Source organism: Chinchilla lanigera, unplaced genomic scaffold, assembly GCF_000276665.1.
Source record: "Chinchilla lanigera isolate Chin_1 unplaced genomic scaffold, ChiLan1.0 scaffold00119, whole genome shotgun sequence".
Taxonomy (NCBI): Eukaryota; Metazoa; Chordata; class Mammalia; order Rodentia; family Chinchillidae; genus Chinchilla; species Chinchilla lanigera.
Genome location: NW_004955520.1, coordinates 4522173 through 4536780, shown reverse-complemented (window position 1 = coordinate 4536780; position 14608 = coordinate 4522173). Strand labels below are relative to the sequence as shown.

Sequence of the window (14608 nt, the reverse complement as noted above, 5' to 3'; positions counted from 1 at the left end):
TGCGGGATAACCCTGAAATCCTTGAAGACATCAAATGGTGGGTAGAGTGGGTTCACAGGAACTTCACAGACATGGCCTAACATTATTTCCTCAGCAGAGATCTGCCTGCGGTCACAGACTCATCAAACGGAGCGGCTTCTTGGAGCTACACCCATCCCGCAGCTGTTGGAGGAGGAGGAAAACATACTCCCATGACTGAGTTCTCACTGTGCAAGCTCAAAGGCAGAGAGAGCATAGAAATCACCACGCCTGAAATGGATCTCTTATATATTTGCTTTGAATCATCTTTTTAATGAACATTTTTAACAAACTAGAGTACCGCACACCTGAAGACACCCTTCAACTACGATCACTTGCTCCATTGCAGTGACCTGTGAGCTCCTCGTAGGGGGCATCTGCAAGATGGGGACAGCAGAACTGAAAACATGAGTTTTTTTATTAAAACTGAATGGGGTAGTGAAAGACACAGGCCTAGAAAACTGGGTGACACATGTCTGATGTTATCAAAGTGTCGTCATTTTTACTTTTAGGATTAAATATTGACATTATCAAACACACTTCATTTCATCATCTTGGTCATTTTGATCCTTTTTTTCACATAGTAAAATGATTCAAGTTTATTCTGTTTTTATATAATAAGTATTCTATTCCATAAAAAATTGCAAACCTCACCTTTATTAATATTGAAATATGATTCTGTAAGTGAAATTGGCAGAAAGTCCTAAGATTTATAAAAATTTTACGAATATGAACCTTATCATTTCTGCATATATATTTTTTAAAAGATTTAAAGCCAGTAAATGTAGAAGTTGAAGGAGCAGAGAAAAATGCTCACAACAGATTATCTGGATTGTCCTCTTCCCAAATATCCAAAACACTGTCTATACCACAGTTTTCAGTGTAGCTTGTAAAACCCAAAAACTATGACTTCTCTTCACTAGTCTGAAATAAATCCAGTAGGGACTGTACCGGTGAACTACAAATTTTGTTTTCTTCTTGAATAATAAGAAATTCAGTCCTTTTCTTATCTGACTCAGCATTTGGCTCCAGATTTTCTTTTTATTTCATCCTAATAATATTGTTACTCTTCCATGGATCTTATTAGAAAGTGAATTACCCATATTCTTGATGTCACATTGATTGAACTCCTCACTAGAAAACTGGGTGACACATGACAGGACAGAATTTTTGTGTTTACTGTTAGGTGCTCTTTTGAACTGTTTGTTCTTAACAGACCAGAATCATGACCAAATATTGAACGAAGGTGCTTTCCCTTTAGATCTTTTGAGGGAAAAAGCATAGTATCTGACTTTTGTTTTGGATGGGACACATTATTATCTATCTTGAAATGAGAAACATGTACAGAGGATTGTAGACTACTAGGGCAGTGATCTACCCTTAGTGCTTCTAAGTTATCTTCATTTATAGTTAATTCATGTTCAGAAATATCAAGAATGCATTCCTGGTTGTTTCTTTCACATGAAGATAGCTGCATAAAATTCTGTTTTGTGTCATTTTCAGCTGCATGTAACATGGAACATTCCTTAATCATTTTCTCATTAAGTCTTTTCAATTCATTTGAAGGGTAAGAGATCGGTTCTGAAATAAACACAAGCTTTTCTTTGGGTTCCTGGGTTTCTTCAACCACGAAAGTCTGCTTAATCGTTTGTACATAATTTTCCCTGAAATCTTTCTGAGAAATATGCTGGGGTGCTAGTCTTTCTTTTGGTTCAGTCTTTTCTGCACGTTTGAAGAAACAGAAGAAGGATCCAACACTCTATTTTATTCTTTTCTTTTTAGATGTATCTTTTTCATGTTCCACAAAATCAAAAACTAATTTTGACACAGTATCATCAACAACTTGATACTGGTTACTCTCTGCAGAGTTTCTGTGCTGCTCACCAAGAAGGTGAGTTTCAAGATCTTTATATTTCTGTAAGCAACATTCACAATGTCCTTTTCTCTTCTTCTCTTTCAATAGGAGTTGAATTGGGGTTCCACCACATTTGTTGCCATCCGTTTGGAATCTTAGTTTAACCTGAGTTTGCTTTTGGATGCTAAATGGCTAATCTACATCAAATGGACTAAAGGCTTCTGAACAGCATAGTTTATTATAGGCATATTGGCTGCTGAAGATAAAATGGCCTATAAAGTTGGCTTATATCTTCTACTTTTACACAAGGCTCTTTGAGCCTTCCTGTTCTTGTTTTCTGTGATCCATACTAACATTTATTCCCACATCTCTTACAGAAGTACTTGATTTTGTTCAATGTAGCATCTAATATCATCAAATGAAGACTTTTTACTCCCCATGATAAGGCATTTGATCATATACTATTTGAAGGAATAAGGTCATGATCCTTGATAGCTTTTTTGACTAGTAATTTTCCTCTCCTTAAACACATTGTGGCTGGAGTCTTAAATGAGCTTCCATCATGACTGGGAGGAGGTGAAGTGATTTCTGCAGGATATGCAGATTCTGGACTTGGTACAGGAGAAATTCGACTTCGTGCTTGTGCAAATTTTGCTTCCTTTTTATTCGAAATAAGATAACTGATATCTTTGCTGAGAAATTCTTCAACTTGCCCTCCTAGGTCCTTTGTGTCCTTTTGCAGTTTTTCAGATAAGATGACAGAAGGTAAGTCAGGGCAAAATACTTTTCCCCAGAGTGGCTTATATTTGGATCCTTCTGATCTGTTATGACTTTGAAGAGATTTCAGAGATGATCAGTTCTTTTCATTTTTGACTTGTATTCCACCCTGGAATGGCCCCTTGCTGTCGATCCTCGTGGCGCTGCGGTTCATGGCAGCCGCCGGGCACTGCTTGATGGGTCCGGACAGCGGGGGCCAGGCTTCTCCGGCCGGGATGGGGCGGCCCCACGCGGGCAGGGCCGGGTCCGCGGGCAGAGTTTCGGGAGCGGGATCCGACTCCAAGGCGCGGCGCCACTTCTCTCCTTAATCTGGCCCTTGAGCACGTTACCACACGCGCTCTGTGCGACACTGCGGTGTGGGTTCGGGTCTGCACAGGGCTGGCTCTGTGTGCCCGTTTGGTCCGCTGACTGTACCCTGCTGTGTGGCCACACACTAGTCAGAGTGTCTTGGGAAGTATCTTTTGGATATGACCACCGCTGACGTGATGGAAAGCCGATTAGTTTCCAGGTGTGGCTCGGCCTCCGCCAACTTGTTCAAGACTTTAAGAATAAAAACCGAGGTTTCCCAGAGAGAAGGAACCCCGCCTGAGCACTGTGGCCTCAGCTCCTGCCTGAATCCCCTGCCTGCTGGCCTGTTCCATGGATGCTGGACCCAAGACTAAACCATCACCTGTTACCTGCATTTCTGGGCAACGAGCTGGCCCATCCTTGCTAATCTGCAGAATAGGCAGCATGAGCCAGTTCTACAAATCTCCCTTCCTCCCTCCCTCTCTCTCTGTGTTTTGCTGCCTTTGTCATTCATCACATATATCAGGTATATCTCAGTCTCTCATACCACCTGTGTGAGAGCGATGAGGGTGAGAGACAGAGAGAGAGAGAGAGAGAGAGAGAGAGAGAGAGAGAGAGAGAGAGAAGCAGTTCTGCTTTGTTGAGAGCTCTGATTGGTACATATACTTCTCTTTGTCTCTCCACTTTCAGCAGGGCTGGCAAACTACGGCTGATCTGCTATATCTACCCTACTACCCATACTTGTTAGTCAAATTGTGTTGGAACCCCGCCATGCATTTCATTTGTGCACTGTGAATGGCTGCTTTCAAGCTATAATTGAATGGCCCTGGAAAGTTGCAATAGAGCAGATGGTCCACAAAGGCTAAGAGATTTCCTAACTGAACCCTCACTAGACAATGTTGACAGACTCTTGAGTTACATCAAGACCGCCTGGCAGTAGAGGTTTGTTGTGCCCCTGTAGGGAAGACTTTGTAGACCTTAAGTGTTGAAAACAACACAGCTCAAGAAACTAAGGCCAGGGGCCACATTCCTGGAGAGAAAAAGAATGAGAGATGATTTCTTCTCAACAGCTGTCAAGAACCAGATTTTTATCTATTTGTGGATAAGGTAGCGGGATAAAACATTCTGTTGAGGAGATGATGCTTTCCTTTTAATTGTCACATATTTCTCTCTGAACCTACAGCAAAAGCCTGCACCACTAAAGTGTAATTTCTACTTGAACCTGTATTTCACTCACAGGTAATAATCAATGCCTAAAACATATTTTAGTATTTCCAATCAATAAGACAGGTTGAAATGATGTAGGAAGCTTCTGTTTTTAGTACATAGCATATGGAAAAGTCAAATTAAATGTGACAAAAAGTAGTGTGTGTGTGCCTGTGTGTAAAATCAGCCTCTGCACAGAAGCAGAACCTCAAAATTAAAGTTCAGCAGGAGTTCCAGCCAAATGACCCTCCAGAGTCTGCAAATCTGACAAGGAGTCTTACTGTCACTGGTGAGCAGGCAAAGCTGAGTCTAAGGAACTTGTATTCTATGCAGAGCTAGAACTGAGCTTTCTGCAGAAGGCTGAGAGTCGAAACAATCCGGGAAACTCCACAGAAGTACTCAAGAGAGTAGTTTCAGAAGGGGCCACCTGCCTTTGACCGTGGGTTGGAAAAGAATCACCCCGAAGATATCAGAATGCTAATCTTGAGATGTGCACATGTCTCAAATTCCACTGGAGGTGGAAGTAGCCTGACCTGAGATGTCAACTTGAGCATTCTTTTATGTAACAGACAGACTGATAGGTTCTTGGAAAAAGCAAAGAAAAAATTGTTCTGAATTTTTCCAATCTTTATTTGCTGAGGATTGAAATATGAAGGTGGACATCCTGGGATTCTGGTAGTAAACACTCCTCTCTGGTGGGAAAAGCGGTACTTATCCTTCCAGGTTCAATCCAGTGTTTCTCTGTGATGCTTTGTTGTATGATGCCTTCTTGTTCCCAGGCATTTCTTCCCTACGCAAACTTTTGCTTTCTTTCTTCAATACCTATAGACCAGAACTATTGCATTCTACAATATTTACTGTTGGACTTTCTCATCTCCCTGCTAGGACTGAGATGTTCCAGGCAGGAACTCTGTCTTATTCACCTTTGTATCCACTGCAATGAACTTCAAAACTGTCTTGAAAGCAGCAGAAGTAATTATTTACACTTTGTATGGTATATGAAGAATCAAACAGCACTGACTGTATCCTCAAAAGATTAATAATAAAATCTAACAAACACTGAAGGTGTTTGATCATGTAACTGTAGAACTTGTATGAAAACTGATGGCTAAAAACCATGTTTGATTAATAAGAAGAAATATAGACAGTAAGTCTTGCAGGAGCTCAGGAAACCAGTTTGGCTAGCTCACCATGGGGGAGTGTTTCAAGATAAGGTTAGAACGTTCGGAAGGTTGGGTAGGGCCAGATTATGGATAACTCAGGAATTTTGGAGCTAGTACTGTAGCTAGTTAATGGCAAACCAGGGATGCTTCCTGCACAGGGGAGTTAACACAGTCAGTGATCTAGTGTAGCATATTAATCTGTCAGCAGTGTATATGATGGTTGGACTGAGAAAGCAAGCCAGTGCATGGGTGATAACATCCTGGAAGAAGCACTTAGGAAGAAAGGGAAGTAAGGGAGAGAAATTCATCAGGGTGTTCAAATATCTGTTTTCAACACAGATCATTAAAATTTTAAATTTATTACTGGAAAATCGAGATAAAATAGGAACATTTGTCACAGGATAGGAATATTGCCAGTGATTAGATATATTAAGAAACTGATGAGGTATGATGATCATACTTTTGTTTACGTTGCATTCTTTAAAAAGTGAGAAAATCGATGTTCACCCAGACCAAGTATAAAGCTTCATAAATATTCACATAATACAACTTACCTAATAATTCGTATTAAACAACTACTGAAAAATTATTTTAGTGTAATAGGCTTCTAGTTAGCAAACTTTAGAGGTCATATATGTTTCCATTTCATAAATTCTAGATTATAAGCAGTTCATATATTGCAATAGAAAGTTTAGTAGCTCTGGACAGATAAACTAAATTGATTTCTGATGTTACTGTCATTGGTGTGAGCTCAATAATTTCTATAGTTGGGCAAAACTGTCATATCATTATATAAGAATGTGAAAACCCTGTGTCTGCCAAAAAATATGATACTGTAATAAAGGAAACTTGGGGTTATCTGGATGAATATGGTATAAAATACCTAACTTAGCTAGTACTTTTCTTAAGTTTATTTCAAAACTTTGTCATCTCAAATAGCATCCTTTCTCTTTTCTCTCTATACTTCTGTATTACTTGAGTGATCCCAGAATATAATTCTTAGACTTCAAGTAAGTTGTAGTCATCTATGGAAGTTAGAGTTCAAAAACTTTGGCACATCAACATGAAATTCCATTTTTCTTCCTGTAATATAATATGGAATTTTCAAAGATTTCTCTTAGCCCCAATCATTGCCATGATAAACTAAGAGATTATAATCAATCTAGAGAAGCAGCTCATCTATTAGAAGGAAATTTCTTGGCATGATACACACTTCAGTCATGGACTGTGAGCTGCAATGATTCAGGCAAGATTCCCAGGTTGGAGGTAGAGAGGGCTCAGGTAAAACCCTTGGAAGACCGAGGTAAGAAAAAGGCAGCTTTTGGAGTTAGAGTAACCAGAATCCCACTGTGGTCTAGACCATCTAAGAGTTGTGTTCTGAATTACTTGCCAAGATTGTTGTACCAGCATCCCATAACAGGTGGCCTAAACAACAGAAAATACGTTTCTCATAGTCCTGGAGACAGGTCTCAGAGGAAGGAGTTGGTAGCTCTGTTTTCTTCTGAGGGCCTTTCTACTTGGCTTCCATAACTGTCTTCTCTTCGTCTTTAACCAGCTAGGTCCAAGTGTCTTCTTCTTATAAAGACATCAGCCATGTGGTTTAAGACCTGTCTTCGTGAATTCATTTTAATTTAATTATCTCTTTATAAACCCAGTCTTCAAATGCAGTCATGTGCTGAGGTGCTGGAGATCAGGAGTCCAACACGTGAATTTGAATGGGGACCTAATTCAGCCCTGGAATGGTTTGAGCGGGTCCCTCAATGGGGATTGAATCTTGACCGTTGTGGGGGTAGATCCATGTACACTTATTTCTCATAGTTCCAGAGGCTGAAAGTCTAAGCTTCGTGTTCTTGCAGATCCAGTGTCTGTTGAGGGCCCATTCCTCATAGATGGTACCTTCTAGTTGTGGCCTCGCACGTCAGAAGGGGCTCCCTTACAAAGGCACCATTCCCATTCATCAGTCATTGCTCAAAGGCTCCACTAAATACCTTCACCTTCAGGTCAGCCTTCAAAGTATGCATTGTAGGGTGGGAAACATGTGCATTCAGACCTTGCTACAGACCTAGTGATTATTTTAATGTGGCAGCTGAGAGTAAAGATCCAATGACATATAGGTTACTATTATTTAGAGACATATATGTAGTGCACAATGCCTTCTGGATATGCAATAACCACAAATTATGCAAATTTCAATTTTTTAAAATATACAACCTACATAAATATCCCCTTATTTGTATGTGCTAGTTCTGGCAAGTCCTCTGAGAAAGCAGTTTTTTTAAAAAAATAATTTGTAACTAGAATTCATCAAATAAAATTAGTGTTACTATCTTTCAGAGTAACTTTAAAGTGAAGTATATTGTTTATAAATTACCTGTAGCTTGAAGTGTTGTCTTATAGATGCTCTAATGAAGTAAGACGTTCCACCAGCTTCTACTTGTGCAATGTCTGGACAATGTATATTTTGTTTTCTACCTTCATTGTCTTCATCATAGGTCAAGTCCCCCGCTACTTTTTGGTGGCTGGGGTATGGAGCCTGGACCACTTGTAATCCTTGTCTCATATTTTTTGCCTTGCTTTGCCAAATCCATAAGTATTACTGCCAAGTTAATCTTCAAAGTTCAAGTGAGATGACATTTCTAGCTTATAATCTGTCACTTGCATGGTCATGTGTATAGAATTTTAACAAAGCATTTTTTATATTGGGACAAGAGTCCGGTGTAAATTTCACATGTGCAACACAGTCCAAGAAATAACTTATGCTATCAGACGCTGTTCCGTAGATAAACTTAGCTGCCTTCTCTCTCCCATTCGTACTTGATCAGTCTGTGCTGGCAATGATGTAGGAAATCATATCTGGGCTTCTTTTCAGAGCCTTCAACACTAGTGATTAAGATCCCTCCAGCCAGGCCTCTGTCCTCCAGCTACATGGAAGTTTTTGGATTTGTTGTCTTTTAGAATTCTCTTCCTGTCCTTATAACTCAAAGCTCTCTCTTAGCAGATACCTGCCTGCTTTTACTGCTGTAGTGTATTAGTCAAGTTTCCCATCGCTGACGTACAATACCCAACACAATTTAAGGGAATAAAGGTTGAATTTAGCTCATGGCATCAAGGCATTCAGTCCATGGTCGGATGGCTCCAAGGCCATCAGAGGGGGAGGTTGGGGATGTAGCTCAGTGGCACAGCACCCACCTGGCCAGCATGAGATCAAGAGTTCGATTCCTGGTACAGGAGAACAAAAATAAACCAATAAACTCAAAAAAGAAACATCATGGGGGCAGGGCATGGTGGGGCAATGCCGTTTAGTTCACAGGGGCCAGGAAGCAAAGCAAGGGAACAGCACCAGAGAGTCAGGGGCAGGAGCTGTGCAGTAACCAAGGTCATACCTTCATGACCCACTTAGACACATGCGCAAGCATGCTTCCCTAGCCCCGTAGGTGGCTCCCAAGACGGTCAAGCGCACACAATTTGGCTTTACCGTCACTCAGAGCTGTGAGGGTGTCTTGCACATCATACACCCCCAAGCTCTTGTTGGTTGCTTCTCAGCCCCTTTCCTTGCCTAAAATCTCCTCCACAGTCTTCCCTCCACTTTCATTTCTCTAGTACATCATAATGTAAAAGCAACAACCAGTTGAGATGAAAAAAATCAGAAAATAAGAAGTGATAGGTACTTTCTGTACATGAACACTTTTTCTCATCACCATTTGTTTGGCTGTCTTCCTAAAGAAAACAGAGAAAGAAGAGAAGGACATCAATGAACAAGTTCAAGAATGAAACAAGGAAGAGGAATAAGAGAGAGGGAGAACTCCTCCTGACCTTGTATCGCTTCTCCAGACATCACTGCCCTCTAATCACCAGGCTTGCTCCCCAGAAGAAGATGGTCAGAGCACAGCCCTTCCACTCACAGCAGATGCGCTGCTCTGTGTGCCTCTCTGCTCTGTCCACTGTCTTCTGATCTGCTGGAGACCACCCCCCGCTTCTCATCTCTTGCCTTCCTCTTCCTTTCCTGTTCAAGGCCCAATTCTGAATGTCACCTAGTTGGGCTCAGTCACTAAGCACCAGCCCTGCAGTGACCAGCTGGCCACCACTCCATAGGCTTCCCCAGAGGCCACGGGACAGTGACTGGGAGAGGAGGGAGTGAGAGACAAGGGAAGCAGGTGGAGTAAAGAAAAGGAGAAAAAAGTGAGAGACACATGAGCCAGGATGCAAGGGAGAAATGAAAATGAAGGAGAAAAGAAAGAAGGAAAATAAACAGGCAAGGAAGAGGAAGAGGCGTTAAACCATCTGGGGAGTGAACTTGTCATTTTTCCCTGTGAAGTGTAATATCACATGTTATTTTATTTCTATTGTGATCATTCACTTAAATCCCATTTAATGTCAAAGAAGAAAATCCATTGCTTAAACCTCCCACAAGAGTAGCTTTGATTTTTGCATTCCTTAGAGAAATCACAAAACTTTAACTCAAGTGAATTTGACTAAAATTGCTCCAAACAAGAATTATTATTACAAAGCTCTTGGCTATGAAAATCAAAAAGTGGGTTTGGTCCAGCAAAGGATTTGCTGGGAAAACCCACACCCTCCTTTGGTCTCTGAGTTAAAGTGACCCAGAAAGCATGACGATAAAATGGGACACCCAATTTCTGAGAGAGTAGTGACCCAGAGCCTGAATGCGTAATAGGAATCTAGAACTGGCAATCACACCAGAGATCCTTTTTTTAATAGAAAAAAGGGGTGAGGGAACTTCAAGAATATTTAGCAAATTCCTTAGCCCCTCATCAGATTATTTAGATAATGAAGTGATAAGCAAATTCACATTTTCTGTTAAAAATTTTAAACGGAAATGAAAATAATTTTTTTCCTTAATGACTGAAGTAAGAATCTATCTTTCCCAATACATCTCCCTCTTCATAATCTTTTCATACTGCTATAATTAACACAATGCAGTCAGAACAGGGGTTCTGTGTTTCTAAGGAGAGGGGTCTCACTTTAAAAGTGTCTTTAAAGGCACTTTAGAAAGTCAGATGTCTGTATACTCCAAAGACAGCTTTTAGGCACAGCTCCCGCAAATGCTTGCATATTGAGTGCAGACTCGTAATCCACCCCCATGCTGGAATATACAATTTTTGAGACAATGAGAACAAAGTTAGAAAGTTTTTATTTCAAAAGATAATCTGTGCTTCAAGAATGTGTGCATTTGCAATTACTCAGATGAGTCTGACATTTACAATTGGAGAAATACCCTTTCTTTAATTGGTATTTTCTATCCATGCACGTTTGCAGTATGTAACGGTCACATTCCTCGTGGGGAGCTGGTACACACACATAGACCATCTTTGCTCTCTTTCCTTCCCCTCCAACTCTTAGTCCCCTCCTGTCTGAAAAAAGATCTATCTCCCTGTTTCCTATTATGTATCTTGTATTTTTCTGCTTAATTTATTTACACTCTGGGTTCCTTGAGCAAATACTCTTGAATGCTTCTCAGAGGAAATTTTCTCCCTCGTGCACTCTTGAGGTGGACGCATAAAGAGATTCCCCAGGCCACACGGGCTTCTCCACTTAGCATTAGCAAGCGGAGTGGGTGCAGCTTCACAGCCATCTAGGTGTCTGCCGGGTCCCTGGGACCTATGGTGGCAGTCAACACTCTGCTTTTCATCTATTATGGTATAAGCGCTCTTAAACAAGCTGCACTGGACTATCTCATCAGATCAACAGACTATCTTCCCTTTGTGTATCATGTGGGCTGACAGTTCACAAACTTAGAATCCCCACAACACTTCCATCTGCATTGCTACATCCCATGCCAGTCCCCATCTCGCATGTGCTTGCTTCTCAACTGTTTGCAGCAATTGGCCTTGTTCCTGTGAGAAGTCATACGTAAATCCCTAAAGTGTGAGCCCCAAAGACAGATATGGTTTCTTTAGAACCTACAGCGACTACTCTGGAAAGCCTTAAGAAAGGAGGATCATTAAAATGTTACTGTTCAATTAGTTGTGAGCAAGATGACTATAAAATGTGAGGACCCATGGCGAACATTCAGGATTCTCAATTCAGATTGATTTGCATGACTCTATAATTTTGGATTTGTCTTACAGCAAATAAAATTGATAAATTATAGACAATGGGTAAGGATACAGTAAGTCCCCGACTTATGAGAATTCAAGTTGTGAACTTCCACAGCCATGCACAGACCTTGCAATAGGAACATCCACAGATGCAAATGAATCCAGAAGTAGCTCACAGTTTGCTGGACACTGTCACGGCTGTGCTGCTGGGTGCTTACTGAGCACAGAGAGATAGTACACAGCAGTACAGGGCTCAGTCAGGGCCCAAGATGTCCGGGAGCAGAGGAAAAGCAGTGGTGATGTGCAGGGGATGCAGGAAGCCCAAGACCTCCAACATGTACATCTGTGTCAAAGGTGTGTGAAACCCACCTTTCCAGACTTTTGGACGAATCCAGCATAGGAACATTCTCCCAGAAGGGAACTCGCTTGCACATCAGGGACTTACTATGTGAGAGCAAGCACAGAGAGCATCAGTCAGGAGGCCGCATCAAAGGAGAGATGTGGGTCTATAAGAATGAAGGTGGAAATGGAAGTACATCCACTGCAGTAAGTAGTTTAAGGTATATTTGCATCTTCTTTGTGACACTTTCTTTGTAAGAACCTTTCAGTAAACCAGCCAATTATAGAACCCCTTACTCTCACACTACACTTCAGGGAAGGCCAGAGTAAGTAGTGTAAGTGGCAAAAGACACATTGGTTTCTGCTCTGACTTCAACCACTTTGTGCAAGACAGTGACTCTCCGAAAATCTTGATTTCTTTCTGTGAAGCAAGAAAAATAATACCTTCCCTACCTGATAGGTTAGTTGTCTTGAGAAGCAATGAAGTAATTAACAAAAATATATTATATTTCCAAAATGCTAATGTAACTACACCTACCAGTGTCTACACTCCTGATGGAGAGGCTATTGCTTGCCTAACTTTACATTCTAAAAATATCTATGAAATGGGACTTGCAGGGCAAAAAGGCAAATCTTCAATGAAGGCATTGGTTGCACTAACCAGAGCCATAGCCCATGGCACTGTGCACTGCCTGGAGCCACATTGCCTCCTGGGCTTGCTTTTGTGACCTGGTGACAGGCTGCCTTGGTTGGTGTCTTAGAGTTTGCCCTCATGGTGGTTGTCTGGACAAAGTGCATGCCTGCTCTCTTCTGCAGGTTCATGTAGCACAGGACAGGTATTTAGTATATGGAATTCATGGTGTAAATGAATGAATGAAAATGGCTACTCTTTTTCTGGAACTTTTTCCTCTCAGGGTTTATTGTGAGAGCAGTAGGAATTAGTCACCGTCCTATCAACAAAGGAAGTACTGGGTAAATATTTATTAATGGATAGATGAATGTATAGATACAATATATGAACATGGAAATAAATCTGTCTTAAAGTCACTGAAGGCTTATGCTAGCCATCGTATGTCCAAAGAGAACTTAAAACAATTACATTCACAATAGCCTCAAAAATAATAAAATACATAAGAATACATTTAACCAAAGAAATGAAAGAGGTATATATAAGAAGTTGTAGCTATTTATATCCAATGAAATTCCTATTAAGATTCTAATAGCATATTTTTTGTAGAAATAGAAATAATCCTAAAATGTATTTGGAACCACAATAGACCCTAAATAGCTAAAGGAGTTTTGAAAAAGGACAAAGCTGGAAGTATCACACTCAGTTTTCAAAGCACGTTACAGCTACAGCTACGGTAATTTGTGTGTTTACCCGTGACTACATGGTCAACTGATCTTCCACAGTGATGTCAAGAATGCATACTGGAGAAAAGATAATACCTCCAATAAATGTTGGAAGACCTCATATTTATATGCAAGATAATGAAATTATACCATTAACTCATAGCAGCCATGAATATCACCTAAAAAATAAAGAACTGCATGTAACTATAAAACAGTGAGGTCCTTGGAATACAACACAGTGGTACCTCAGTTAATGAACTTAATTTTTTTTCTACTATTCTGGTTGCAAAGCAAATTGGATGAGAACCAACTCAAATTCAATGGCTAGGTTCAATGTTGACCTTATGGGAAAATTTGACTGAGTTCTCATCCATTTCAAGGAAAGATTTAGTATGTGAGCTGAGACATCACTGCAGGTGGACAGCTTCTAGACATCGCACTGGGAAATGGTTTCTTGGATGTGACATCAAAAGCACAGGTGACAAAAGCAGACGAGGGTAGATGAAATTATATCACACTGAAACTCTTCTGCGAAGCAAAATAAATAACAAAACAAATAGGTAACACATGGAATGGAAGAAAATATTTGCAAACCCTAGATTTAATAGAAGTTTAATATCCAAAATATACTCAAGAGTAAATAATAATAACCTGGTAAAAATGAGCCAAAAAGACTTGAATAGACATTTTTTTTCCAAGGAAGCCATTTAAAGTAGTTTGTTGAAGAGATAAGTTGTTATTTATTTATGTTAATTTTTTTATCCCTTTCTGCACATTCAAATCATCAAGAAGTTGAAAAAATGCCAGTGTTCAACAGATCGATTACCCCCAAAACTCAGGCTGAGGGAGGAAGGTACCACCCATCACATTTTAAACATCTGTCATGGTAAGTGTAAGGTGCCGTTGGGGTTTAGAACTTCTGGCTTCAGAAAGTGAAGGAACAGGAATTTAGAATGAAACCCGCTGACAACTATCAGGACACTGTGTGAGGTGAGGTGATCACACCTCCTGGTATGGGAAGATAAGGCTTTCATATGAAATAAACCCAAGAGCCGATTCCACTTTCCTGGGTCTCTCAACCAATGCAAGGTTGTAACCATGGGACAGAGATCGGAGGAAGCTGTGAGTGGAGTATCTTGAGGAGAGTGGATGTTTTGACGTCTTCCTCTTTCCCCTGTGAAGGAAACATGCTGGGTGCTACTTTGTGCCCCAACCCAATGACAGGGACTTCCGTGGGCACCCTGGACAGCCTAGGCACGTTTCCTGCCACTGGGGATCACAAGACCATCACTGGATGATGCACAAAGGAGCTACATTTGACACAGATTGGAGTCTGTGTGTTGGGGGACCCCGTCTGCCCTTCAGAGTTTAATAGGACATGGAACCAGAAGTGCACCCTTTAGTGAATGTCAGTGATGCGGGGGAGAGGTTCCGCATGGCGCCTGACTCAACGTGGCTGAAAGGTCGAGTGAGTCGGACTCAACAGTCGAGCCTGGGGTGGTAGGCTTAGATGTGAAGTGGGGCTGTAGATGATCCTCTGCAAGAGGGTT

At 40.9% G+C, this 14608-nt stretch overlaps 1 pseudogene; it reads right to left on the bottom strand.

Moving 5' to 3' along the window:
- Positions 1-339: 339 nt before the first annotated feature.
- LOC102004632 lies at positions 340-2804 on the bottom strand (annotated as a pseudogene).
- Between the last annotated feature and the right edge of the window lie 11804 nt (positions 2805-14608).